General features: G+C 35.3%; 1 protein-coding gene across 3 annotated transcripts in view; it reads right to left on the bottom strand.

The window, feature by feature from the left end:
• CTNNA2 (catenin alpha 2) overlaps nt 1-27,795 on the bottom strand; it is a 522,682-nt gene that overhangs the window by 481,910 nt on the left and 12,977 nt on the right. Inside the window, exon 1 of one of the 3 annotated variants that reach the window (XM_074821830.1) lies at nt 12,021-12,040. The exons of the other annotated variants lie outside the window; for them this stretch is intronic. The gene's annotated coding sequence lies outside the window, so the exon portion shown is untranslated. Of the gene's footprint in view, nt 1-12,020; nt 12,041-27,795 lie in introns of those variants that run through there. 3 annotated transcript variants of the gene reach the window in all.

Genomic DNA, 27,795 nt, shown 5'->3' with positions numbered 1-27,795 from the left:
TTACAATGTCACCTTTTGCAATTTCTATACAATTCACTTCAGACTGGGAGACACAAACTTAATCTCTTTTTGTTAATATTTCTGATGCTACATATTTCGTTTAGAAACACAGTATTCATGCCTGAGAAGAAAGCTTGAAATCAAAAGAGATTATTTTGTAGAATTAATTTTGATCCTGTATCAGTTAGACAAGTGCCTAAGAGGGGAAAAAAATGACAATTTCTTAAATGTTCTTGATACAATCAATGTCCTAATCACCACTGCTGTGTCTTACTTTCATTCAGACTTATCTGTCCATCATCCATAGTTCCATTCTCTTAGAATGCCTTAAGATAATCTGTTTCATTTTACCAGCAAGTAACAGAGGAATGAAAAGTAGCTCAGCTTATCCTTGCCAGATAAAAGCCATATCCTGTAAGGCCACAGCTACTTCTAGTTCCATTAAAATAAACTTAATTAATTTAAATGTAACATTTTCAGAATAAGCTTTGTACACAGTTGACCTTGCTCTGTGAAACAACCTTTTACACAGTCTTGTCTGAATCACATAAATTGTCTCCTTTGTCACTTCAATTCCCTATGGCTATGATTTTTCCTTTTCATATCCTGTCCTTATCAGCTGCCTAACTACAAATACATCTCACACTGTCTCAAAGGACCGTAGTACAATTTTCTACTGTTTTTGTAAACTACAGCTTAAAATTACAACTAAAAATGTATGGGAATCCATAGTTATGTACTAAAGACTGAATTCATCTTGTGAGATAATATGAATGTATTTCTATGGCTGAGAGGTGGTTGTTATTTTAGGAATTATTTCCTCTTTCTTTTTTCTTACTGCACCCCCAAATATAAAACAAAGAAAAAGGTAGGTGTACTTTAAAATAACCTAGCAAATTCAAGTTATTCCTTCTAGATAAAAGAAAAAGAAAAGCACGTAGAGCTCTTCCTGAAATTAAAAAGATCAATTTGACAAATTATTCTTAATTTCCACATTCAACACAGAAGAACATAATATACGGATAAGTTTTATTAGGAATACAAAACTGTACAAAGCCAACTTTCTAATATAAGAGACAATTGAACACTTTTGTGCCTTTCATTGTTAAACAAGACGAAGCACTAACTTATTTACCAAACATTTATACACCCTCAAACTCTGCCTCAAATGTGGCAATTGCTAAAATGTTTAAACATAAAACAACAGCTTTAAAATTATATATAAATATTTTCACTCATGATTCTATTGCATTCAAAATCAGAAATTCCCTATGACTGCTGGTCAACAAAATTTCAAAGTAATTTCAGTTCTAACGAAGTGATGTTGTTTTGGGAGGTTCCAGGCATTACCTGCCTTTCCCACTGTCCACTTTCAGCTTTCCTGTGTCTACTGGTTTTCCAGCCAGAACTGATAGTGCCACAGTCCATTTCTAATCTCACCTCTTACAGGGACCTGACTCACTCAGACTTGCCAAGCCACACAACTGAAGCTGAAATGGGATTTGTTACACAGGATTTTTTCATGTAGTACACAGAAAGCTTAACACTGCACATTGCTGATCCAACAGAACATTGTAGCATCTAACTATACAGAAGCCCCAATCCAAAAAATCTGAATCATGGCTCCTGTTTACAAGCGTCTGATGAGTTCTTCATGCATTTGCCTATAAGTTACCATTTCCTATTATGCACCGTTAGGCACGAGTGGTTAATTAGCTTTTCCCATATGCCAGTATATACATAAATTCCAATTATTAGCTGTGTCGGATCATCAGTTTACACAAATTACCTTTAAATCCAATATTTGCATATCTTCTGGTCTGCATGTTGTCTCCAGACAACAGCATATATGTGTTTTGGATGACTTTGTTAGTTCTTTGAAGAGATATACACTTTTTGATATTTAACCAAGTATTTAAATTGTCATCACTTGCATCACCAAGGTCTTTACTACTTCAGCTGAAAAACTGCATCACTTGTGCTAGGCTCACATATAGTAATTAAAGGGCACAAGAATGCTGTTTCACATATAACATTATTTCTGCTCAACGCAATACTAAAACTCATGAACCTGAGAGTGCTGGATAGAATTTCCAGATAAGGTGTAAGTAAAAGGCACAGCATTCTTCCACCTGAAATCACTGAAATCTCCCTTTATTGAACCCTTACTCTTATTCCTCCCTTGTGGTGTAAAACAGAAAAGGAAAAAACATACTTCCAAAAAGAACCCGGTTGCAGGAGAGAGAGGAGGAAACCAACCTTTTGTTCCTTTGCATAAATGGTAGCAAGTACTAAATATTGAATAGTTATGGCATGGTTTACATTTCAGTCCAGCAGAACAGGATCTATGCCTGGTCCCAACAGGGTTTAGAAACACTAGCTCCTGACTGCGTGGTCATACCTCAATACTAAGTTCAGCTTGTTGGTTGAATATGTTTGCCTAAGCACAGTCTCAAGTCATGATAATTTCTGCCATTTTCAGACCAAAAGTATATCACCACTTCCCATCTGAAAAATGAGTAGCGCAATCTGCCAGATGGGTGATTACATCTTACCCCTTGAAACTCATCCTGAAATGTGTTCTGGCTTACTGTCACGGTTCAGCATCAACAACGTGAAAGAGCATGTAAAAACAGAACCTACAAAGAGTACTTGAAACTGTCATGCTTTAGACAGACATATTACCTTAACAGTTTCATCTTTATCAAGAAAATACAGAATTGTATTCAATTAATGACTCCACCAGTCATGGGGGAATCCTCCAGGCACAGAACAGACACTTGTCATCATACTGGTACCATAGCTTGATTTCTTAGGGAGCTACTTTTTTTATAACCTGGGTATTGACTCCATGGTTAATTCAGGTAGTTTGTACATGCTGAAATGCTCAAAGCCAGATTATAAGTAAAATATAGAGTCAGGTTTTCTAATGACTATTTACTTTAGAGGGTATAATGGGAAGGGATAAGTAGTTAAAATATGCCATCAACTCTAAAAAAGCTAAATGAAAAGCTAAGTCCCATTGACAGCCACATTATGATTTTTGAGATGAAAGGTCTTAGGGAAGAAAAAAAAGCTAACCTTCATAAAATAATAAGCAGAACAAGCCAAGGTAAAATATGTATATATTTCACTTAGGACCTTAGTATTATAAACCACTTCAGCTTTGCCTTATGCTGTGTAACTCCTACAGAAACTACCAAGTCATTATCTTGTACTGCAGCAAAATGCATTAATTTTTCCCAACACATCTGGTGGCTTTTTTTGCTCTCCTTTGCTAACTATGGAAGCCTAAGACTTAGGTATCAAGGAGACATCCGAGCAAGGTTTTGGATGGAAAGAATTTCAGTATCAGCCATGGATACACACGTGCTTAGTCATGCCAAAATGTTATAATGGCATTCGCTGTGTAACACAAAAGAAGCAATCATCTGAAATAAGGACCACACAGAAGACAATCTTGTACCCAAGGAAACAGAACAGCAAAGTATCTCATTTTTCACACCAGATTACACAAGCAAATTCTAAAGGAAGTATGCTAAAAGGGCTACTTTCCACTAAAAGAGAAAGGATATGATTTTACAAGCCCAATATTATGTTTTCATTCATAAAATCTGGGCACAGGGCCAGACCTGACTGCATACATTCAATTTGACCTTTCAGGAACATCTATTTCACTGCAGAACCTCCACACTAATACACAACTTTGAATTATACCACTAATGCCAGTCACAGATACCACCTCCCAGTGAAGTAGCAGTTATTTATAAAATCCTCCTGGGACCATCACTCATAAAGCATGTGTCCTAGAGATTACTCCAAGGAGCCTGGTTCTCTAAAGAAAGTGACAGTTTTGGATGGTAGTGATGCAACTCACTAAATTGCGTTGATTAATACAGAATCTTGCAATAATGGTAGTGACTGCATCCAAGGGAATAACTCTACTTGTCTACGACTGCTCAGTTCAATGGTGCCCAAACTTTTCAGCCAAGAAAAATATTAGCTTACCCTATTAACAGGAGGTGGCTACAACTACAGCAAGATCAAGCTGACCTACTCGTAGATAGAAGTCATCATAGACAGAAGTCAAATAATTCATGATGACTACCTGTACAGCATGCACTCCACAGCACCCGCATGCAAAGATGCATCCCAGACTGGGATTCCTCACCCTGACCCAAGCCAGAAGCTTGCAACACATACACCTCACACTTACCTTCTCATTTCCGCAGAGAACTTTTGAGCAAGCTCTAGCATGGATAATTTTCCTTCTGGGCATATGTTAGATACTTTGGGGTGTAACTGACACAGAACTGGATTAGAAGCCACAAAATTTCATTTCAAATCCTTCCTCAGTGTTAGTGGTTTTTTTTAGAAACTTCAAGATGTCACCTCATCTGCGCCATTCTCTTTCCTTGCAATAAACAAATACAGTGTTTCCTCCAGTTCACCAAAGTAGTGAAAAAATAATTTTGTGACTGTGAGACATCCAACATTATGATTTCGGAACCATACAGCTATACAGGTATTGTATTATGCAAGAAAATAGAAAATATAAAATTTAGAATGAAACTTTGGTGTACTAAAAGTAAGAGGACTTGGTCGTTTGAAGAGACCAGCATCTCATTCATTCAGAAACTAAAGGAGGGTTATATCAGGATTACACTTCATTATATTTCAGACTTTCTAAACATCTAAACCTTTGTATAACTTGACTTCTCTAATATTCAATATTTTTTTCATAACAAAGAAATCTAGCATCAATTACTTCTCTGATAACATTCCACTACTAAAATCAACATAAAAGTAACAGAAAATTGGAAAGTATACTTGTTCTGGGACACTCTCTTATTCTTTTAAACATATCACTTTTTAATAAATTACCAATTTACTGGCAATAACTGAAACAATACATACAATTTATTAATCTTCTGAGCTATGCCATCTCAGTAGATTCATTAAAAACCTTGGCAAAGTAAAATTTTAAAAGTCTGACCACTTACATAGTATACAAATTTTTAAGACTAACCAGACTTTAACTGAATTTTTTTCAGACTTTTATCATGAACCTAATGACAAACCTAAGACTCCAGTCTCAAATGATACTTCATCATTCTTCGGATAGTTTGAAACAACTTTAGTTTTCTTTTCAGGCTATACTTGCTAGTACTCCAGTCAATCCACCATATTTAATTTAAAATTATGACCCTCAGTGCTGCAGATTAAGATAACATTTGTCAGTAGTTTAGCGATTCAAAAGAGTGTGTCAGACAAAGGGATCTTAGAAGAGTGGGGATTTTTTTTTCTCACCTTACAGACCATGATATGGGCTCCAAACCTGTTTTATTGAAACCATTAGCAATTTTCTCTATTGCCTTCAATGGGAAAAAGATTTGAGTCTCTATTATGTAAGATTGATGATGACTACATGGTGACTAAAGCACCAAAAATTCTCAAGCATGATTCACCCCTTAATCTTTTGAAGATAATTGATTTTTTTTTTTTTTCTTTTTTCCTGTTTCCCTTTCCCTCGCATGCACATCTCATTGTTTTATTAATAACTTTTGGAAAATATTTCTAAACTTGTTTTTTCAGATGACTTGTCCCAATTCTTTCTTCTCTTAGTAGCTCTCAAAAACTCTTCTAAAACCTTTTTCCATCAACACAGCATTTAAAAGACGTAAGTTACTTTCTGTTGACAGTTTCCAATTATCATCATTGTATTTGTTTGTTTTAAAGTAATGTATACACTGAATGTGGTACATTTAAGTGTTTGAAAATAAAGTTAATTCTGCACATACCAAAAAACAAAGAAATGTGAAGGTAGATTTTGATTCATTCTTGTGTCCTTTTATAATCTTAAACTGATTGTGTGTGATACACTTAGCAAAACTGAATTATGGATTTCACATAATCCTTCATAGTAATCAGAAGAATTTCTCCCTAGTTATAACATCACACATTTCAGAACCAGTGATATGAACAATAATCGTTGTTAAATCACAGTGTCAGATCTTTGTTTACTAACTTTGGTCTAGAAAGCTCATAATGCTTTAAGATCTGATTCAGGGAAAGAAACCAACCTATACATGAAGAAATACACATTACTGAGGACATTTGACCTAGGTCCACTCATTTTAAAGGTCAGGGAAGCAACTGCTGCACTACTGAGCTTGAGGGGAAACCTGGACCTCAAATCCTACTCCTTGCGTTGTGTCACAAACAACTTTATTTTTACTAGATTTGGAGAGGCAGATATAAAAACACTAGCTATAAAGCCAATATTTAATATGGCCTGCTTATTCTATGTAGGCAAGTTTTCCTGGAAAATAACCTATTACACCACTAACACTGAAGTGTATCGTCAGTTTGTGAACAGAATAGAAAAGCAAAAAGGAATGGGACAGTGCTAGGCAACCTAGAATTCAATGATTATTCTAAACACTTCCACTAAAAGGTTTACTTCTATTTTTCAAACTTTCTCTGTAATTTCTTCTGTTATTTAAGTGCCTCATTGCATACATAACAGAAACCCAGCAAAAAAGAATTTCCATAGCAACTATTCCAAGGAATACAGTTCAGCAATTCATACCATAAAATTTTATGTACTTTGACCAATGCTTTTCTTTATCTAGATGGATTTCTTCTATCTACATTCAAGTGGAAATATTAATATTGGTCATGAAGAGTTTCATATTAACAATTATTAAAAACTATACTTTAGTAGAAGAATGTTCTATGATCCTTAGGGAAACTGTGATGTTAACCTTCCAAAGTTTAGCATTTCCGACACTCTAGGATGATTCTAAAGATATTTCAAGCAATAATGTGCTTTAATATTTGAAACATCTACAGTGACATCACATAAAAATGAAAAGAGAATTTATACAAATTTTTCCATTAATCAAGAATTTTTCACAGCAAAAAGATACAGAAGTAAAGCTTCTGATTAAGAACCCAGAATCTATATTTAGACTAATTGAGTCCAAAGTATTTAAATTTATTTGGTTTGGAGTAGATTAGTTTTCCAAATCACTTTGGAATTTATACACTATCCTTTTGCTCTCTCATGGCAACTTATTACTGCCAGTGTACTACGTAGTGTATAATCATTCTTTTAGATAAACAAATATCAGCCTCAAACACCTCAGAATGGATTCTGATTCTACTGTGACTAGAAAAATCTGTAGTATAATCTTAATCTCAAAATAGGGGATTTTTAGGCTCATAACATCAGATCTGACAATATGCATGATATTCCAAAATAAGCTCATTTAAGTGAGATTATTTACTTAAGATACACCTGGCTGTATTCTTCCATATTACAAAATATATTTATATTAGTTTTCTTAACAAAAAAAAAAAGGGGGTAGTTCTTATCAGGGGAAAATTCATATCCAACAGTGCAAAATATCATTGCCTTTTCCTACTAAGGGATTCCCCTAATTTAGGAATGAAGGCAATACTTTAACAACAATAACTTTACTTTCTCTTTCACAAGAAAATTCATGCTAAATTGGTAAACCAGACTGGAAATCAGAAATGGAGGACTGTAGACACCTCACATGCAATTTTCTGTTACATGTTTTTACATGATCTGTGTGTCCTTCTGTTGAAGCATCTCATGTCCCAGCAACATCAGAAGAAACAATTAGTCAATGCTGAAAGTGAAGTCTTCAACCAAAACCAAGACAAAGACTATTCTTATAACTGAATGACCACAGAAACTGTTAACTGTTTGATTAAAAGTACAGACAGATGTGGTTACAGTTTCATAAATAATACCCACAAGTAATTAACTTAAGTTCTGGCGTGGATGGAGAAGTGACTACAGATATCTCAACTTCTGTTTTAGGCTGCCTCATCATTATGAAATAGTTTTGCTACGTTTAGATGGAATGTGTTAAACACGACAGAAATTCATGTAAACTTCAAGAGAAAGATCAAATAAAGAAGTCACAGTAGAAAGGAGAAAAGGAGAGTCTGCAACATGTCTATCTGTCTATCTAGAAGGATCACAAAGTCATTGAAAAAAGAAAAGGAAAACGACTGACTGAAGGAGGTACAGAAGCTTTACAAAGAGCAGAGAACAAATCGGGGAACTTGAGAAGAGGATGCTCCAAGGTGTCTATCTGCTGCTTAAACCACTGATTTTCAAAAAAAAAATAATCACAGAACCAGGAAATCCAAACGTATCCCAAGGTAATAAAGTTCAAAGGCTTTGAACCGTAAATTATTCACACTAAAACATCTATAAATAAATGTGATGTAAAAGAAAATAAAAGAAAAAAAGGGAAAAGTTAGAACATGAAAAGCCTAAGTATAGAAAGCACAACATATTCTCTTTAATCACATCAGCATCTCAAAAAGAATCGGTTACAGGAATGCATGAATGCTTGTAAAAATTAAACAAATCCTACTAGCCATAAATTCCAGAAACTGAAAATACCTGGACCATCAGCAGCAACACTGAGATCTCCACAAAAAGCAAAAATTAAAGAAAGGTCAAAAAGCTCATTTGATTATGTAAAACATCTCCATTTAATCAAGCAATCAGTTGATTAGAGTGAGAGGTCACTTAAAAATAAAACAAAACAGAAATAAACATCGACTCATTAAAGGAGTGGGGAAGAGAGGCAGGACCAAATAAAAACTTTTCCAACTTTACCCAAAAAATGTTTCTACAACTTGCTGTTCTCCAGCTTCCCGGTATGTTTTCAATACAGTAATGCATTTTTTACACAATGTGGACATCTCTATGCTTCAGAACCCATGTATATACATGTTGTGGATGGTCTGAATTACTACTTTTCAAATGTGTTTCTACATCTTTTATTCTGCCACGCTACTGTTTCAAGGAAGAGCAGGTTTGGAAAAGCTTTTCCCCAGAACCTGATACAAGGAGCTCCAATAGAAGAAACTGAACAGATGGTTTCTTGTCAGCAGGCGGTTTGTAACAGAGGGTTTGCAGGTAAGAGCAGAAAAATATGTTCCCACTGATACATACCCCTCCCTCCCAAAAATACAGTATCAGTATTTGTGATCAAACTTTCCAGTGTACTGATTTTACATTCATATAATTTTGGGAGGAAATAGTCTTTTTTAATATATTCTGCATAGGAGAAGCTGTTTAAGCTTCTCCAGAGGCATCTGAAATATGACTTTTTTATTCAAAATCAGATACATATACAAAAAAAAAAAATATCTGCCTATAGACAACTGCCAGCTGCAACTGCGTTTGCTCCATCTTCCTTGTTTTTGCATAATATAGTTCTGGAGTGAAACCTGACTACACGTTCCTGAGAGACGATTTTAAAATAATATAAAAAGGAGTATTTCTCAGTAAGCTATCAATATTATATTAAATTGAGCCTCAGAAATTGAAATTAGGGAGATATGATGCGTCACTCAATGTCCCTGACACCTATGCTTTAACATGAATTATTAAATTGACATAGATCTCATCCCATCTGAGCAAATTAACAAGAGTCGATTGTATTTTAAAACAGAAATCACATCAGAGATCAACACTGGTTTGTGTTGTCACATAGTACTTATGGTTTTTAATCACATAGGCTTTAGAACTTCTGATCAATACAATGCACTTTTAGCTCACTAAGATGAAAATTAATGAGCAAAACTAATTTAAATTTGCAAGTTTATCAATTTATAATGAAGGTGAAGATTAAAACTTTTTTTTTTAAATCACAGGTCTTTGGAAACTAAAATTTTGCTTTCAGACAATTTGTAATGACTATCTTGTACAACTGAGCTACAGGAAGAGAATAATTCATTCTAAAAATTCAATCAATACTTTCATAAAGGGAAAGAAACCTGTCAGACTAGTGAAAGAGTGGGAGGAAAAAAGGTAGATTCAGAAAAATTATTTACTGAAAGAGACTTTTCTACAGTTCCTTAATTTATCCAGGAATACTTTTCAAATCATATTTTATTGGGGTTTTTGCCATAAAATCAATATTAAATTTTAAGTCAATCCTCCATATACTTATTACGCCCATGCAAAATAAACAGAGATAGGTAGAGTGTAAAACTGCCCTCCTCTGCAGGAGTTATCCATGTCAAAACTGAAGTTCCAGCTGCATTTTTAAGTGCTATGCATATACTGTAAATCACAGTTGGGTTTATGCTACTACTTTAGAAGATACTTCATGTACAACATATACACATTATCCAAAAGAGCATTATAAAATTGGTAAACTATTTAAAGAAAACCTATTAGGAGAAAAAAAAAAGTCATCATAAAGAAGCAACATAATGTAAACTAAATAAAATCTAAATAGTACACATTCACTACATGCACCCTAATGAAAGCCAAACTGTTAAAGTGGGGGAACTTACTGCCTAAGTAGCTGAAAGAAAATTCTGCTCATGAGGCCAACCTTTTCAGGAGGTACAGCAAAAAAAATGGCTTTGTTTTAGTCTGGCTGTTTAGTGTAATTCCATGTCCTTTTCACCCAAAGTTTAGATAACCGGTATTTGAAAATACCAGAAAGCTTTGTTACTTCTTTTCATTTGGGCATCTCAGGAAAAAAAAAAAAAAACAAAAAAAACCAAAAATCAGTGTAATAACCTGAAATCTACCATAAATCTACCATTACTAAAACTGAAGGGATATGATGAACACACACAGATGTACAAAATAAATAATTCATAACTATAGATAACATTTAAATCAGTATGAGAATTGTTAAGAAAAAATAATGTATTCACATTGCATATACATTAAAATAAGAAATATTTAAATGCCAATGTCCTCCATTTTAATTACAATTTCTCTTCAAAAGTTCAGCAAAAATATCAGTCTATCAAATAGCATTATTCAGCACTCTTTAAATGTAAATTATTTCAAAATTAAGCAAAATAATTTAAAGACCTCATAAGCAGACAGCCAAAGGCAAAGACCACAAAGAAAATTTAGAAGATAACTACATTGGGTCAGTTTGTCAAGTTTGTCTTCTGCCTGAAAAATGTCTCTCATTAAAATTTATTTCAATTTTAATGGTAGCATTTTCCATAGCTATGATGTTTAGAATAAATTGTTTTTACAGTCGCAGACAAAAACTAATGTTTAAATATGAATATTGTGGAGCTAAATGTGAATATTGTGGTGAATATGTGAACCCTGGCTTTATTTTTATTAGGAATGTAAATGATGGATCGTATTTAAATGTAAATCAACTAGTTTTAAAGGTCACTGATCAAGAAGAATGCTTTGCCTCTTAGAAAAGTAACTGATGAGGATAAAAATGGAACAAACATCTTTTTTTTTTTTTTTTAAATGACAATTCTTTAACATGAATGAGGAATAAGACAAGGAAACCACAGAACTGGAGATATATTATGTCTTTGCAATGGTGATCTGTATTTAGAGACCGTGGAAAAGACTTTTGGGATGAGCATTTTTGATAAGAACAGGCACACATATTGGAAAACGTTATTTAAAGGAAAAAGTTCCTGCATGGTCAAGAAAATAATCTGTACACACTTGACAGGTCTTTTCCCACTCTAATTGCTAGGATTTCAGGACTTGTAGATCATACATTACCCCACAGCAAAACAGAGTAAGAAGTGTTTAAGACATAGCTCTACTGCCTAAAATATCAGCAATAAAATACCAGAAGAAAGATTCTCTCCTTTCAAAATTAAATTGTGAATGCAGCAGTGTGTGCTTACGTTATACACATTCACTTGTAGCATTCTTGTACTCTTTTAAACTATCTAATAATTAAAAACACAAGCACATAGATATCTATTACTTACTTACCTTTTCACACAAACATGTCTAACGGCATCGTGTTCCATATCAAACATGGAACAAGCTTTCCATAGTTGTAAGAATAATACTAATCAAAGCACAGTGATATTAAAAACTTTTATCCACTCTATACACTTTATATAGATATATATGTAGAGAGAGAAATATATACAATGAAATAATAATGATGCTATAGCAATTTTCAGATAGAGTAAGACTTCTTTATTATTCTTGTACTACCTACCTAAGAATATCTCTACTAAATGAAACTCTTGATATTTTCATGTAAAAGAATTGTGTTCATGATTTATTTCCACTATTTCCAAACATTATTCTACAGTCCAGACTAGTGTTTTAGGCTGTTTTCAACCTTTATCATCTCAAAAAAAAAAAAAAAATGGTTTATGACATTGTAAATGCAGTTTTAAAGTAGTCATTTGAAGCCATTCTGTATTTAAATTTATTTAAGTGTAACAGAACTTCTTGGAATACACGTTTGAGACAAAGATGAGCAATAAATTCAAACTAAACAGTTAAGCAACTTTCTCATAGTATCTCCAAAGCAAAGGTGGAATAAAATATCTCACTGCTGGCCTTTAATTTCAGGTCCTTATAAATTTGAGTTTGGCCACTTGGAATGACATGAGCTCTTTGCCTCATGTTGACTGTGGTTGGTTTGCATTGAAGTTCCAGAGAGTAAGGAGGAGACAGATTTTTAACAGGAATGATTCAGTGAATTCCTAAAGCAGAACCCGGAGGAAGGAGAAAGGGATCTATCAGTCTAAGTTTCAATAATAAGAGATTCAATAACTCCAAAGGCTGAGGCAGAAAAATCCATATGTCCAAAAATGCTGGGGGTGGAGAAAATGTCCTTTGGCAGATTTTTCACAAGACAGTAGATTCAGTTAGGGTGGAAGTAATATTCTCAGATCTGAACACCAAGATTCACATGAGGTAGAAATGTAACCTCTAACTTTGCTTCAAAGAGAAGCTGAGAGTTGGTAGGAGAATCTATTAAACTCTTACACTTACTGGAATGAGGATGGCAAATTTGGCATCTATTACTAAGCAAAAAGGTAAATATTATTTCTCCACATCCTCACCCACATTTTCCATAGCTCCCTATTTCATAGAACAGGTCTCAAAGTTGTTTCTACACAGCAGAAATGACGAGTCCTTGTAAACACATACATGTTTGAAAAGAGTATGTATTTCTGGAGCACGTTCTTCTGCAGTGCCAGGTTGTGCTCCAGAGCATCTAAACCCAGCATGCAACAACCACGTACCAAACAGTAACAAACCATGGAAATTCTGCCCAGTCTGTCCACAGAGGATTGTGCAGCGAGAGGATAACAACGTAAACACCTGCTCTGCCAAGCTTTTCTCTGACCTCGAAAGGTGTAACTCTGTACAATAGATCTTAACATTGCTGCTGCTGCCTGATCTGCATAAAGGCTGAAACCAATTCATATGAGTTATTCTTTTACTTTTCATTTTGATCGTTATGAGACCCAGATCACTGGATTATTTTTTTTTCATTTGTTTTACCTTTAAAATATTTCTACAGCAATTTCAGACACTCGGAGGTCAAGAAGTCGCAGTATTGAAACTAATTTCAATCCCAAAATTTCCATTTCTGAAACTCTGGAATAATACAGGAATAATCAGAACTAAAAGACTGATGATTAATTATTCCTTAATATATGAAAATCACTGTGCATCTGTAAACTCCACATTCTACAGAACTGCCAATCTTTTCAATAAACAGACCAAATGAAGAAAGAGAAAGCTGTCAGAGGAGAAATTGGTTAAAATGCCTGACAGAAAACCATGGCTTTTCATTTTAATACCGATAATTACAGAAATGAAATAATGCTGGCAATGGTATGATAATAATTATATGCAGAAAAGGAACAGATTAAGGGGAATAAAATAATTTTAACATTGCTTAGAAAAGCTGCCTCATAAAAATAAATACTTTTAATTTTTTTTGTTTCAGGCAGGAAATGGTACTATCATTCTTTTTTTTTAAAGATATGTGATTATTGTCCATTTCTCTCGGGAAAAAAACAATTTGTGACACCGCTTACAGATTTCTGATCTATGTTTTCCAAAACCATCACCTTCATATCCATAGTCAAGTAGCAAAATTTAACACAACTAAAAAACCTAGAAGTTCACAAAATTGCTATAGCCCAAAACTTAATCCCAATCAAAAAAACATTTGAAGCCATTTCTTTTTCTTGAAGCAGAACTACCCTGATGTGCTGCTTAGAGATCTAAAAGAGCTCTAACTGTTTTTTTTTTTTTTTTTATTCCAGTTGATATTTCAAATTTACTACACACTGACATCTCAGCAAGAACCAGTTCAGCACAGCCTGTTTGCCCACGGGAGTGCTGCCAGAGCAACAGCATGGTGCAGGAGCTCCCTTCTCTTGTCTTCTCTTCCTACGTTTCATCCCATCCCAGCTCTTTCACCATATGACCCACCAACATCTCTTTTTGCACTGTGATGCTGGGCTACTTGAACATCTCAATTTTCTGCATCTGTGTAAGAGATGCTCAAAAAAAGTGTTATTCTGGTTTGTAGATGCTGGTGGGAGGAGGTTCAATGAGTGGTAGTCTTGATTTCTTGCTCTTGCACACTAGAGGAGCACATGGTTACAGCTATGGGTACCCTGACAGTGCTCGCAACCCACTCGACCAGCCCTCTCGCCAATGAGTCATTCCTCCTCGAGTAGAAACACGTTTGAGTTTCTTATGCATCCCTGATGTGGGTTTACTGAAAAGGGAAACCAATGGGCTTTTCTTCTGCTCCTGCTCCCACTTCCCAGGTGCAACCTCAACATCGCTTTCATCCTCAAGGCAGCACAAACGGCCGCTTGCCCTGAGCTGCTCCCATTGCACACACCACAGACAACGGCACGAGAAATACAAACAGTGCCTGAATTACCAGCAGCAAAATACAGGGACTAAACAGGTGAAACTGCACATTGCAACTTCCAATTTTTTATTTTATACTTTCCAGCGTGCGCAAATTAACGAACTGTTACTGACCCAACTCAAAACTAAACTGGTAGAGGAAGCGATAGGAGGAAATTTCAGATGCTACTGAACTGGAACTTATCTAATGAAGTTACTCATTAGAATTCTTGCCCCAATTAGAACTTAGATATAGCACTTTTCTGGTTGAGACTGCTCATAAAACCTACTGACCAACAAAAAAAAAAAATCGCTATTCACTTTTTACAACAACACAATTTCTTCAACTGTGAGACCTCCAACTTCATACCGTTAGCAAGATTGTTAAAACAGTACTAAAAGTGCTCTAAATGCTTAGAGGGATATATTAGAACCACAAAGAGAAAAAACATTATTTTTTTAAATTAAATTCCAAATTAAAAAATTTGAATACATCCAATACATTTCTTGTATCTAATATCAGGCCCAGGATTCTCCTTTGCCAATCCCAGAGTTCTGATTTGCCACGAAGAGAACAAAGAAATCTCTCCCCGACTCTCAGAGCAAGTGTCTTTTTATTCCAGCTTTGCCTTTGCAGGTCCCAGATGAGATTTCTTAATCGCTTAAGACTTCATACCACATAAAGAAGTTTACCATACAGATGGGAAATTCAGCATTTAGGCAAACCAGGAGTTCTTGCCAACCCATTAAATATTTCTTTTATAGAGAAATAAGTTTACAAAAATATTATACTAATTGTCTCTCTAGTTTTTTGGTCATTTGTTTATTTTTTATAAATCATGAGCACACTATGCTGACTTTTGAAGTATTTGAGTTTTTAATACCATAATTTAACCATGGAAGAGCTTGAATATATTTATATTACCTTGTAAATGGAAAATTAATTCTCTTAAGCTTGCTAATTCATATGATGGTTCTAAAATCCAATAAATATTTTAAAAGGCAAATTTTGATTAGAGAGGCATTTTCAGCCCCATTTAAGCTAACATTTAAATTCTACTAACTTTCTTAAATTTCTGCAATGATTCTAAGTTCCTTCAGTTTCTGAGAACATCACACAAGCATGTCCTGAATGAAACCTTCCACAAAATTATACCTAGAGCATCCCAGATTTGGGGGATGGGGATGGGGGGTTTAATATCAAATATTAATTGAACACATTCTGCCCAATGATTTTCTGTGCCAACTTACAAGTATAATATAAAGTTCCTTCGAAAGCATATATAGGATCAAAACTTAATATATCTGATGATATATTCATACTTTTCCTCAGCTTTCTACTAATACTATGAATGCAACAAACAACGACTGATGTAAATTACTGGAATTCTCAGTTCCTGTTTACAAACATGTCCATTCAAATTCTGACTTAATTCTGACTTCAGCCTTTATCTATGCAGAAAGCATGCTTAGCCTTGCAGGTAACTTCAAGAAAACTATTCAGTAATGAAATTTTCACTTGTTCCAATATATCAATGTAGAGTATATTAATCCAACATTTGCCCCCCTCCCCTAAAAAAAAAAAAAAAAAAAAAAAAAATTCAATAAGAAGATCTTCACTGCAACAAAAACCAGAAGTGTCATTTAAGAACATCTGCGCATCAAAGTTTAATGTGGAGCAACTGGCAAGGCTTACATCAACATTCAGGTGACCAATACAAATAACCCCTCAAAAGGATGCCTTACTGCTTTACCTTCCTTTTCCCACGACTAATGAGCATTGATCAAATCAAAGGCTTTAACTACCTGCTACAAGTATTTTTCAGCACAAATGTCTTCCTGCCATAATCAATTTATCTACCTGCCTCAAGAGAATCAGTTTAATTGTTGGTATCATTTCTCAGGTAGAAGAAAATTTTTCAGCCTCTTCAAGCTGGTGATCCACTACTTGAAATAAAATATCTTCCCGAGCACCTTAGATTTTCTACAGAAGAAAGAATTAAAAAAAAGTGAAAAAACCAAACAGATGAAGTGATAAAAACTGCAAACACCGCACAGATAAACAGACAACAACGAAAATAGTTCAGCCACAAAATCTGAGTTATTTGTTAAATTGGGAGCATTCAAGGAAACTGTTGCAATATAACAAAAATGCAAAAGTATAAAACCTGGCTACTTCTGAAGAGAGTGGGAATAGTGTGAAAAGGAATGAATAGAAGGTTTTAAAGGTCATATGGAAAGCAACAGAGCTGCCAAACTGCATTCAGTCCTGATACTCAGATTTTAGAGCAGTTACCAAGAAACTAGAGAGGTACAGAAGAAAGTCATGTGGTTTCTATACCTTGTGTCTGGATAATCATATCCACAGTCAAAAATTAAATTACTATCTCTCTGTCCTGTTATATAGGTATTATTTTTGGATTTCCTTTTATGTCACCCAATCCAAGCTACACCTAAATCTTCCAGATATCACACTCTTATGACATTCTGATTTATCCATATATTTGAAGCTAAGCTTCCTCCCCTCCTCTTCTTGATATTATCATCCTGAATCTCACTTTCTGTACTTTCTGTTAACAGCAATCTTATTCCATCATATGCACTCAGGAAACTATTACAAAGATACTTCAGGTTTTTTGTCAAGTCAGTGCTTTCTCAAACTTCTTCCACTAACTAAATCACCTTTCTGCGTCATATTGCTCACCTCCACTTTTAAAGCTTTTCAAAAACTTTACCACAGACACTTACTGGGCTGTAGTTTAATGAGCCTTCCCTTCTGCAGCAGTGATGGTTTCGGCAGCATCCACCTATTCCTCACCACTTCTTCCTATCCCTGTGCTCTGCTCTGAGTTCTGCTCATGCAAGTACTTGTTCAGGTGCATAATGAGCCAGATGAAACCAAGAAAAAAAATTTCAGGTTTAAAATAAGCATTTTTTTAAAAGTTAATTTAGCACAGATCAGCTGTGCACAAATATTACAGCATAGCTCAGGAGGTGGCACAGAATGAGAATCATCAACAGCAGCTGCTTAAGTTAGCCCTAGAGCTAAAGAATTACTGAAAATAAGCTTTCTGCAACAGGAAGTTGACTTCAGCTATAAACATCCCATAAAGCAGCTGACTAAATTGTTAAACAGGTAACGTTGCACCTTCTCAAAAACTGTGCTTGGCACCTGCAAGGAAACTCTTCCAAAGATCCGTCTCCTCATTGCTTTCTTTCAATCCCCTCGTGAAGCAACTCAACAGCGGTTGGGTTGGGGTGGCTTGTTGTCACCAAGCCCTACCTCGCCGATCCATTCTAGCTCAGTCTGTGTTTGCACTCCATCTGCCTAAACCCAGCTGCTGTCTTTCATTCTGAACAGAGGGACTGAGTCTGGTTTTGCTGGGTAGTTACAGAGCACTGAGCACAAACCAAATGCGGTCTTTGTCCAAGACTCAAAATCAAAGGTACTAAAATGTATGAAAACCAGCCTCCCCTTCTCTCTCACAGAATCATAAAAACTATCACTAACCACATGTGTAGGACAGCTCCAAGGTGAAGTTCTCTTGCTTCCCACCCCACATTTTTTAAAAAAGGAATTAAATCTGGAAGTGCTGGCATAAGGTTACACATTATGGATCAAGTTCTTGCTATATGGTCACAGATACAGGAAGCAACATAAGTAAATGGGCAATAATGAAAACCAGAGAAGAATAATTTTTTTTCAGAAATTACTAAATACATGTTAGTATCTAACTTAGATTGAATGTTAAAAAAAATTAAAATCAAGAAATATCACTACATACTTAACTTAGAGCTTACAGATAGAATTAAATGAAAAATAATTACTGAAAAAATATTTTTTAATCCACAAGCTAAACTAATTTTTTCTCATCACACAGAGAACCCTAATCTGACATTTCCTTCTCTCTGAACAAATGGGTCTGGATTTTTTTAGTACAATTTTTGCACATTACATGTCTTCCTGAACAGGTGGAAAGGCTGTTTGGAGAGCATTTTTCTGCAAATAAAATTTGATTGGTTCAACATGGACCTTCCATGTAATGTTCTTATAATGAGTAAATTAGTAGGTGATATAAAACTCTGAAAATGGAAAGACTGTAATGAAAAGCTTAATATGCTTTTTACAGTAATGCTGAAAAACATGATGCCATGTTTAAGTTGATCATGTTTTTATACACACCCCGAGGCAAACCAGCAAAAACTCAATGAGCGGTGTGATTTTATTAAATATATTTATAATGAACAATTTTCTTCTCCTTTGAAAACAACTGACTTGAAGAAACATTGTAGCATAGCGACTGCCAAGTGATGGCTGGGTACTACAGGCTTTTCAATTCGCACAGGATTTCCTATTATTGACTGAAGGTGAAAGAATCACGAACACAGTGAGAGAAGAGAAAAAGCAGTCTTAAGCCAGAAGCACATGAATTTTAAACAGATGAGAAAAGTACAGCAACTTCGTAGGAGTTGGTGGGAAGCCTGCTACACTTAGAAAGCTGTTCAAACATCCCCTCTGCTGAGCCTATAAGAGGATACTCAGGACACCCATTGACTTCAAAGAAAGCTGCAATCATCATGGATTAGAAACTGCCTTGATTGCATCCATTTGTACCAGAAGCAGGACAGCACTTGTCTTGTGAAAGCACACTAGGAAATGGTAGAGAGAATATACTCGGCTTTCCAGATAGAAATCTCCGCTCTTGAGAAGGAGAGAGCAAAGAGGTATCAAACAAATATACAAAAGTTACTCAGTTTACTTGGTTGTGTTCTAACTCCATAGAGGAAAAAATATTGGCTGACCTTCTTGAAAATTCAGAAAAATCCATATGCCAGAAAACAAGTAGCATTTAAATATGGGATCTTTCTATATCTCTTATATAAAGAGGTCTGAAGAACAGTGCTTGATCCTTAAAATATCCATCACTCTACAACTGTACTTTCTGAACCAGCAGACATATACAAGCACACATGGATACGGACTGTACAGTTCTGGTGAGAGAGAGAAATTGTCAGAGATTTAACTGAGAATCCTCAAAATTCATTCATCTGGAAAAGTAACAGCCATATCCATATGGTCAGATTACTTAAATCTGAGATGCTTTTTGTTCTGCACTACCAAGTTCTGTAAGTAGCCATTTCAAAATTAATATGAAAATTAACAGAAAATTAAAAAATTTGGAGTTTCAAACATAAAAAATTAAAACTTTATTACATGAGGTTCTGGACAAGGACATTTTAAAGAATTAAAAGCATTTTTTCACTGATGGTATGGTGCTATTCTCAGAAGAAAACTGATCTCACCACTAACATATCTGAGAAGAATCTGGAGAAGCAATATAGAAGGGAGTAATATCAGCTCAGAAAAAGATTATATAGAGAGATATACAGATTTTTAACAGCAATAAGTATTTTCCATGCCTTTAAATCCAGGACAAAAGGGTACAGTAACTGCAAGGTTGTATTTTGAATTGCTTGCAACCTGTCCAAGCGATTACCATCACTATGTGCCCTGACCACAGAGGAAACCAACATATCTAACCTGTTTCTTTTTCAGCCTTCAAAACACCCTTCCAGTCTGACTACAAAATTACTCTTACTGGAACTGAAAATCCCCTAAATTGAGGAGAAAGACAGACATAAGGACAGAAAATGCATTTTCTTCTTTACCATCATTAAAACATGAAGTAACTTCTTGTATAAATACATAAAAGCCTGCAAATTATGCTGGGATTAATTAACAAATGACTGGTATTTGCAGACTAAAGGAAATGCAAGAAGTAAACAGGTGACAGTGAAGTGCTAGTTCTTCAAAAAAAGCAATTTAGCTAACATCAGACTAATTTTTCCACTGAACTTTTCTTTTCATACACAGTTTCCATCTTGATAGTGAATCTTTGATCAGTGTGTCTGAAAAAATAATCTCTGTGAAGATTAAGAGAACAAAGGAACCCAGATAAACTCAAAAATAGCATGGAAACTTTTCAGGTCATCAGGTAAATAAACTACTACAGGCACGTCAATGGAATACAAATATTTTTCATAGAGGATTATAATGGAAAGTGAAATGGTTTTAAAAAAACCAACAAAAAAACAGGTGAAACTGTCACCTTATGTACCTTCTCAAACAAAATAATATATTAAGCATTAATAAAAATTGGCAAAAATGAGTCAAATCCAGGAATTATAAAAGATGAAACTAATCAGTGCTCGCTGTGGTATGAAACCTACCACTTAAACCAAGTCATTGTATCTTAAACACAGAGAGCAGCGAGTGTGAGACCAATCATTAAAAAAAATGAACACATGGTGATCTAAAAAAATAATTCCAGTTTAGTGCCCTGTACTTATTTTCTCCAAAACACCTTTAATTAACAATTCAGTCTCAGGCACCTTTCCTGTAAGCTGCTCTGTGAAAATCTTTCAGAAGCTGTTTCACAGTTAACAAGGACTCCCTGGCTCTTCTGCTGGGCCTCGTGCTCTTTGGCTCTACCTTTTCTACCCCGCTTGTCTACTGGCTGCCAACTTGCTGGAACACTTCTTGCTTCCAAAGGATTTGAAAGAGATTCATAATTGGTTTTCACGTCCCGAACATTTTTGCAGAATTATTTTTGGCCTCCCTTTTAATATTTTGGGCATTGAATACTTGCACATTATGATACCTTTTAAAAAATACTTACTGATCTAAAAATAGCTTTCTCTACTGTCCAGTTCCTTGTTGTCTTTTCTTCATTTTCTATTTTAATGAATATTATTTATTTTCCTTACTGCCTTGAAATTTCTCAAGAACAAAAACCAAGAAGAAATTAGAATGTTTTAGTGTTATTTTTAATTTTAAGCATTTCTCCCTGCATGTATAGTGCCTTTTGGAGATTAAACACTACTATAGTGAATTTGGCTTTTTCCCCCCACCTCCTGCAAAGCTTTGAACCAAAATGTGTATGATCATCGTTTCAGATGGTTTTAATAGCAATGGTTTTAGTGCTATGCTCATTCAAAACCAAGAGTCGTCTTCTTCAGTGATCCCTGACTACAGCTCAGCAAGACAACTTCTGCCTTATCGTTGGTGAGCTTTTCCCACTTCATCGCAGAACTTCAGTCCATGACACTATAACTGTATTGCCCATTAAAATAGTTAACTTGTTTATCTAACTGGATTCTAAGCTTTCTGGAAGGTAAAACACAACCTCACATCTTCCCTATATGATTTGTATAGTATCACTAATCCACAGACTGAATTCCTGCCAGCACTTGGAAAAAAAAGGAGGTAAGGAGAGAAGTCACCATTTGCTAATGTTAAAACGATAAAGCAGAATACCCCAATATAAATCTCACTACACAGAATTGCAGATCTTACCAAGGTCAGTGACCAGGAGCAAAGATGGCAGATGAAAATGCATTTTTCACTCCTGCACAATACAGGCAACAACATGGGGAAAACACGGGGAAAAGCAACCCTACTTTACATGTAAAATGATTGGCTTGAGGTTAGCAACCGATCCTGGTGTCACAGTTGGAAGCCCTCTAAAAAACAGCAGTTCTGTGCAGCTTTGATCAGGAAAAGAAAAGAGGGAGTGGGGGGGAATATTTGTACATCACTGTATAAATCTGTTATACATCTACATCTTTCATGCCATGTGCCCTTCCACCTCCAAAGAGGTCTGGTAGAACTACAAGATATGTCTATAAAGTCTCCGTGATCAGAGGCATGGAATGTTTTCCATATGAAGAGAGCCTAAACACCCTTCAATCTTCGATTTTTCGATATAAATCACAGGGAAGAAATAAGATTAAAATCATGTGAAGACAGACAGCACAGAGATGAACAGAACTCACAATGCTTCCTATGATACAAGAACTTAAACGCATCTCCAATTCTTCAGTTATCAGGTTTCTAAGTGTCAGATAGGCAGTACTTCTTCCCTCAGATTTGTGGAACCAGTTGCAGCAGGATGTTTCAGAGAGGAAGGGAACATTAACGAGAGAAATTATGAACAATAACACCTGTCCTCAATTAAAAACAATTGACCAGTTGCTAACCTGAAACTCAGGAACCCCATAAACAGCTGGCTGTTACAGGCTTGGATGGAATAACCAGGGGCGAATCAGCCCGTACACATCCTCTGTGTTTTCAACTACCATTACAGAAAGAATACCAGATTTTGTTATTAACTTTACCTGTAATCACCATGTTTAATATTTTCTCAGTTGCAGGAAACTTTGTACAACATACTCTTGGACTTATGCAGACTTTGGCATTACATGTATGTCATCAGATCAACTCACATTTCCACTAAAATACCATACTTGTTCTAACACAAGCTACTTAATAGTCAGGGAGCTTCATCAAGCTTTTGGTGTTCAGTTCATTTTCACACTTTTTGAAACCAGTGTTTGTGTTTAGGTTTAAGAATCGAAGTTCCTTAAAGAGTGTAAATGGAGCCACCTCCAAAAATTATTCAAAACACCTCAGGCAGATATTCCCAGTCATAGTAAAGTTCTACTAAATCAAATTCATCCCAATATTTGCAGATTTACAAGTGTGTAAGACAGCACTTCCCAAGTCTAATTAAAACTTTCCTAACTTGCACATCTGTTAAAAGAAAAAATATACCAAAAAAAAAATTCCCCCAAAACACAATAACAACAACTACATGCTCTACTTCGCAGTGCCAGATTTCATTCACAAATGTAACAGGTTTTATTCTCAACAGAAGATGACTCACTGCATGTTCGCTCCCTTCAGTCTTCAAACATTTTGTTAATATATGCAGGAAACAGAGCTACAATAGTTTGCTTATGAAAAGGGAGGGTTTTTTATAAACTAAGAGCTTGCAAAATATGGAAAAATTCTACTTACACAGATAAGAATATTTAGCATACAGTAGAATATTTAGTAACAAAGAGATTGTTTCACTTGGATTTATCCATGTCTCGCAGAGTAACAGAGAAATAATAATAATGAAGAACTATTACTATATGAAAGAAAAATTATCAAGCAAATTTGGCCCAAATCTAGAGGGAAATATAAACCAGTTATTGATAGTGATTGGCAGAGATTATTGTTTCATTTACATAAGAAACAAACAGAAATAAACACAGCAACAAAAGCTTACTTTTAGTCTGCATTTTAGAACAATACGCTACTGCTGGCCAAAATGTAATGGAGAAGGTGAGAATGCTGAAAATAGTAAATACCAAAATTTACTCTCAGTCTTTCATCACAGTCTATTTTTATGTTATTTAACAGAAAGCCACCCTAGCAGCCCCTAAAAAGTAAGAACATCACAAATCTTAGTTTTATTGCCCTTTTCATAGAAAGTTCTTCAAAAGCTCATGTTTCATATGTCTTCTTACTCAACATTTTCTTACTTTAATGTTAAATTTTTAAGCATATCGGTATTTTAAACTGTCTTCCTTGTTGTGTTTCCCAGTTGCATATAATAGCATCTATCCTCCCTTTCGTAAGTCAGAATTCTTTCTACTCATTTTTATTTCTTAATGCAAGCCAGAAAAATGCCTCAATTGCTTTTTAATTCCCTATTCTGTACTTAGCCGAAATCTCTGATTTCAAATGAAACAAAAGAAATACAGACAGTTGTAAGAAACAAGACATCTTCTCACAATAGCAAAGGAAACATATACAGAGGTCTCTGTTTTTCTCAAAAGCATTCAGACAGAGACCTATGATTTTACCTCTTCTGGGGAAGACAAACTCTACAATTCCCTCAAATCAGGCCACAGGCTACGGTCTATAACATCAATCATAACAATTGCTCAAATCTAACCAATTCCAACATCCACAGGCCTTCTCTTCAGGCACCGTTAGTAAAAGCAGTAAGATTATTTTTCAAACTGAAATACACTTAACTCTAACAGTAGCAGGTAAGAGAGAGCAAATTAAAAACAAATAAGTAAAATGAACAATACACTTATGTAGGTCCTACCATCCTGTGGTAACTGATGAGGCTACTCTTGTTCCTCCCAAATCTTCAATGAACTGAAAGTTTACTTCTGCTGGCTCACAGAGTTGGCAAAAGCAACTCATAAATGGGAGCATGGAATTAGTATGTTAAAATTCAAGCTTCTTCTGTAAGTAACCTCCACTATATTTTTTTGAAGACTGCTCTTCTAGAACTACTTGGAATATAATGGGAGACAGATTCCATCTGACTCTTCCCCACCTCTTGCTAAATGAGTTTATGATCATATTCCTTCCATTCCAATGTCCTTTGGTGCAAAACCTGTTTTCAACAAGATCTGTGCTTCCCCACCCCAAAAGCAGACTCAGCTAAAGCAAGACATGGTAGTGCAGCTGCAAGATAGAAACCTTGACATTTATGACTATTTTAAGGTCTATTAGCCTGAACCAACTACTTTTCCCCACAGCCCCCAGGTTAACATTCTTTTAAAAGATTCCAGTAGTAAACCAAACCAAACAAAAATCCCTCTAAAAATTGTTTTCTATACTTCATCTTATATGGATCTTTGGCTAAAAAGAAAATAATTACTATTTTCAAATAACATCTGTTCAAAATTGATCACAAGAGCTTACAATGTCCAGTGAGATTATTTTCTCTCTTCCCTTTTTTCCCCACTTACCACTATATTACCACGGAAAAGGTTAACCCACTTTCTTGGGTAGTGGTCACTGCTTGAACTCTAGATGCAAATTATTCAACAGTGCTTAATGCATGTAAGTCTCAGAAAACTGATCACTTGAGCTGCAGGCTTCCAGGTAATAAAAGTGTGATTGCAAAGGGCTCCCTTCCTCTTTGCCTCTGAATTACCCCAGTCTTTGAGACAGATGCCACACAACTCTGGATGAAGAAAGAGACCTGCTGTGCTGTGGGAAAAACTCAGGTTTTGCCTCAAAACCAGTTCAAACCATTCAATCATTTAAAAAAAAAAAAAAAAAAAAAAAAAAAAAAGCTGTTTCTGGTTTGTCACCTCTTGGATTCATACGGAAGTAGAAATACAGGTTCTTTGATCATTACAGAATGTTTTATGAAGCTGCACAGAAATAATTCACAGTGCTGGACTGCGACAGCAACGCTGTTGGGAAACCAACAATAAAGGAGACAGTGATTTAATTTCAAACACACCTCAGCGAACTGTAGGTGGTTGCTACTAGAAAAAAGGACTGCTCCAACCTCCCCCTAATCTAGGGCGCCGATTTGGGCAGAAGGGCTATAAAACCCAGGAGTCTTGGATAAAAAGTGACATTCTTTCTAGAGGACAGGCAGCTGTTGCTTAGAAACTGTTTACAGACAGATCCTGCTGGTGTATCTCAAAAAAAAAAAAAAAATTAGGTCATTCTTGGCTCTAGGTATGAGAGATCTTTATTGATACAAAATCCTCTACATCTTCTCTTTATGTTTACTGTCAATAATTAACAATGATTTAGAAAGGCTGCTTGGATGCTCTTTTTACCAATGACTGCACAATCCCAATGGCAGAATTACCAATTTTGAAACAATCTGGTGGCTAAGCAGAGTGGATTCACATCACAGTTCACTCAGGGGGCTGAGCCCAGGCTCCAGGCACAGACTGGACTGTCCGAGCAGAGAATAGGCATCAAAAGTGAAATCAGAAGAGGGGGGCAAAAGCGCAGTTAATCTTCTCATCCATCTCCCAGTTGTTGAGGAGGAAGAAAAATACAAAAATTAAGAAGAGAACATGCCAATACCACTAGACCAAGAAAAAAAATCTCAGTTCTACTTTTTAAATGTATGATAAAACCAGGTCTGCCAAAAATGAAAGAGGAAAGGCCATAACATTTCTTTGAAGCCATGAGGGAACAAAGTTTGCCTTGAAGAACAGAAAGTGAGGTTTGAATCGGATCATTTTATCAAGGGAAATGGTACAAGTGTCTAAAAGTTGCAAGAATATCAAGCACTCACTGCACAGAGAAAACAAATTAGTTCAGAGAAGATGAGAAAGAAAAATTATATCAATCCAGAGCCAGTTTTCTCCCCTGCATAAATAATCCATGCTTGAACAGTTTTTCCTCATATAAATAACTACATTTATAAGAAGCCTCAAGTAAGAAGGCTCTTATATCATTATTCACTTAAAAAACACTCCAGAAATTCAGACAAATCACTGCTTTCTAACTAAAAGAAAATAAAATGCACAGCTTGTGGTAATAAACAGCTCATTGTCATCATTCCAGAGAAAGTCATTTTTTTTCTCTTCACTTAAAAATAAATGTAGTATGAGCTTGTTTTCTTATATTAAGCAAATCACATCAAATGAATACAAGGAGAATAAGTACCACCACATGGCACATAAGGTAGCGAAGGTCCAGATGTGATAGCGATAACTCCAAAAAGCAAAGCTGGTGTTTTAGAACAAGTGCCTCTGGTTTAAACTTCAGGGGCACATTTTGAATGCAGTTAACAAAGCACACATTCTCTATAGTGTCAACAGAAGGTCACCATACCATTCTTTAGGCAGGAAAAATAAGGATCACGAAAGCATGTGTAATTTAATCACTGTTGCTTAATTCAAAGGACAAACACGACCCTGTGCTCTGATGCTGTGAGTGACAAAGAAGCTCTCTTAAGATGACTTGGGGAAACTATAGGTGGAGTTAACATATAAGATACATGTTTGGGTTTCAAGGGTTATCACAACGTAACACAAGTTCAAAGTCTGTGAAAATGGTTCAACTCCCTCATTCAATGCATGGCTTCCCACAGAGGGAAAGTGGCTAATGGGATAAGATCCTACTCTCCTATGGCAGAAATATAGACAAAAACAATAACAACAACAAAAAAAGGCTCTTAAGAACTACAACTATTATGATCCACAAATTAATCTAGAAATACACTTTTGATAAAAATAATCACACAGAGAACGTTAATTATTTACGAAATTGAAGATTATGAACCTTTGGGAAATGGGCCACATTAAGGCATGCAGGAGACTTCTGAAGCGTGGAGGAGAGGCCAAGCTGATTTTTATTCATGTATTTCTGTGCTTATCTACATAGAAAACAGAATTATTTTCTATTTAGCCCTCTGTCAGGTTTTTCACGTCTTAAAATAACTGTTAATGAAATCACAAGCCTTCACCACAAAAGGCAGTAACAA

Source organism: Strix aluco, chromosome 4, assembly GCF_031877795.1.
Source record: "Strix aluco isolate bStrAlu1 chromosome 4, bStrAlu1.hap1, whole genome shotgun sequence".
NCBI lineage: Eukaryota > Metazoa > Chordata > Aves > Strigiformes > Strigidae > Strix > Strix aluco.
The sequence above is the reverse complement of the archived record's forward strand: the minus strand, read 5'-3'. Positions and strand labels throughout refer to the sequence as shown.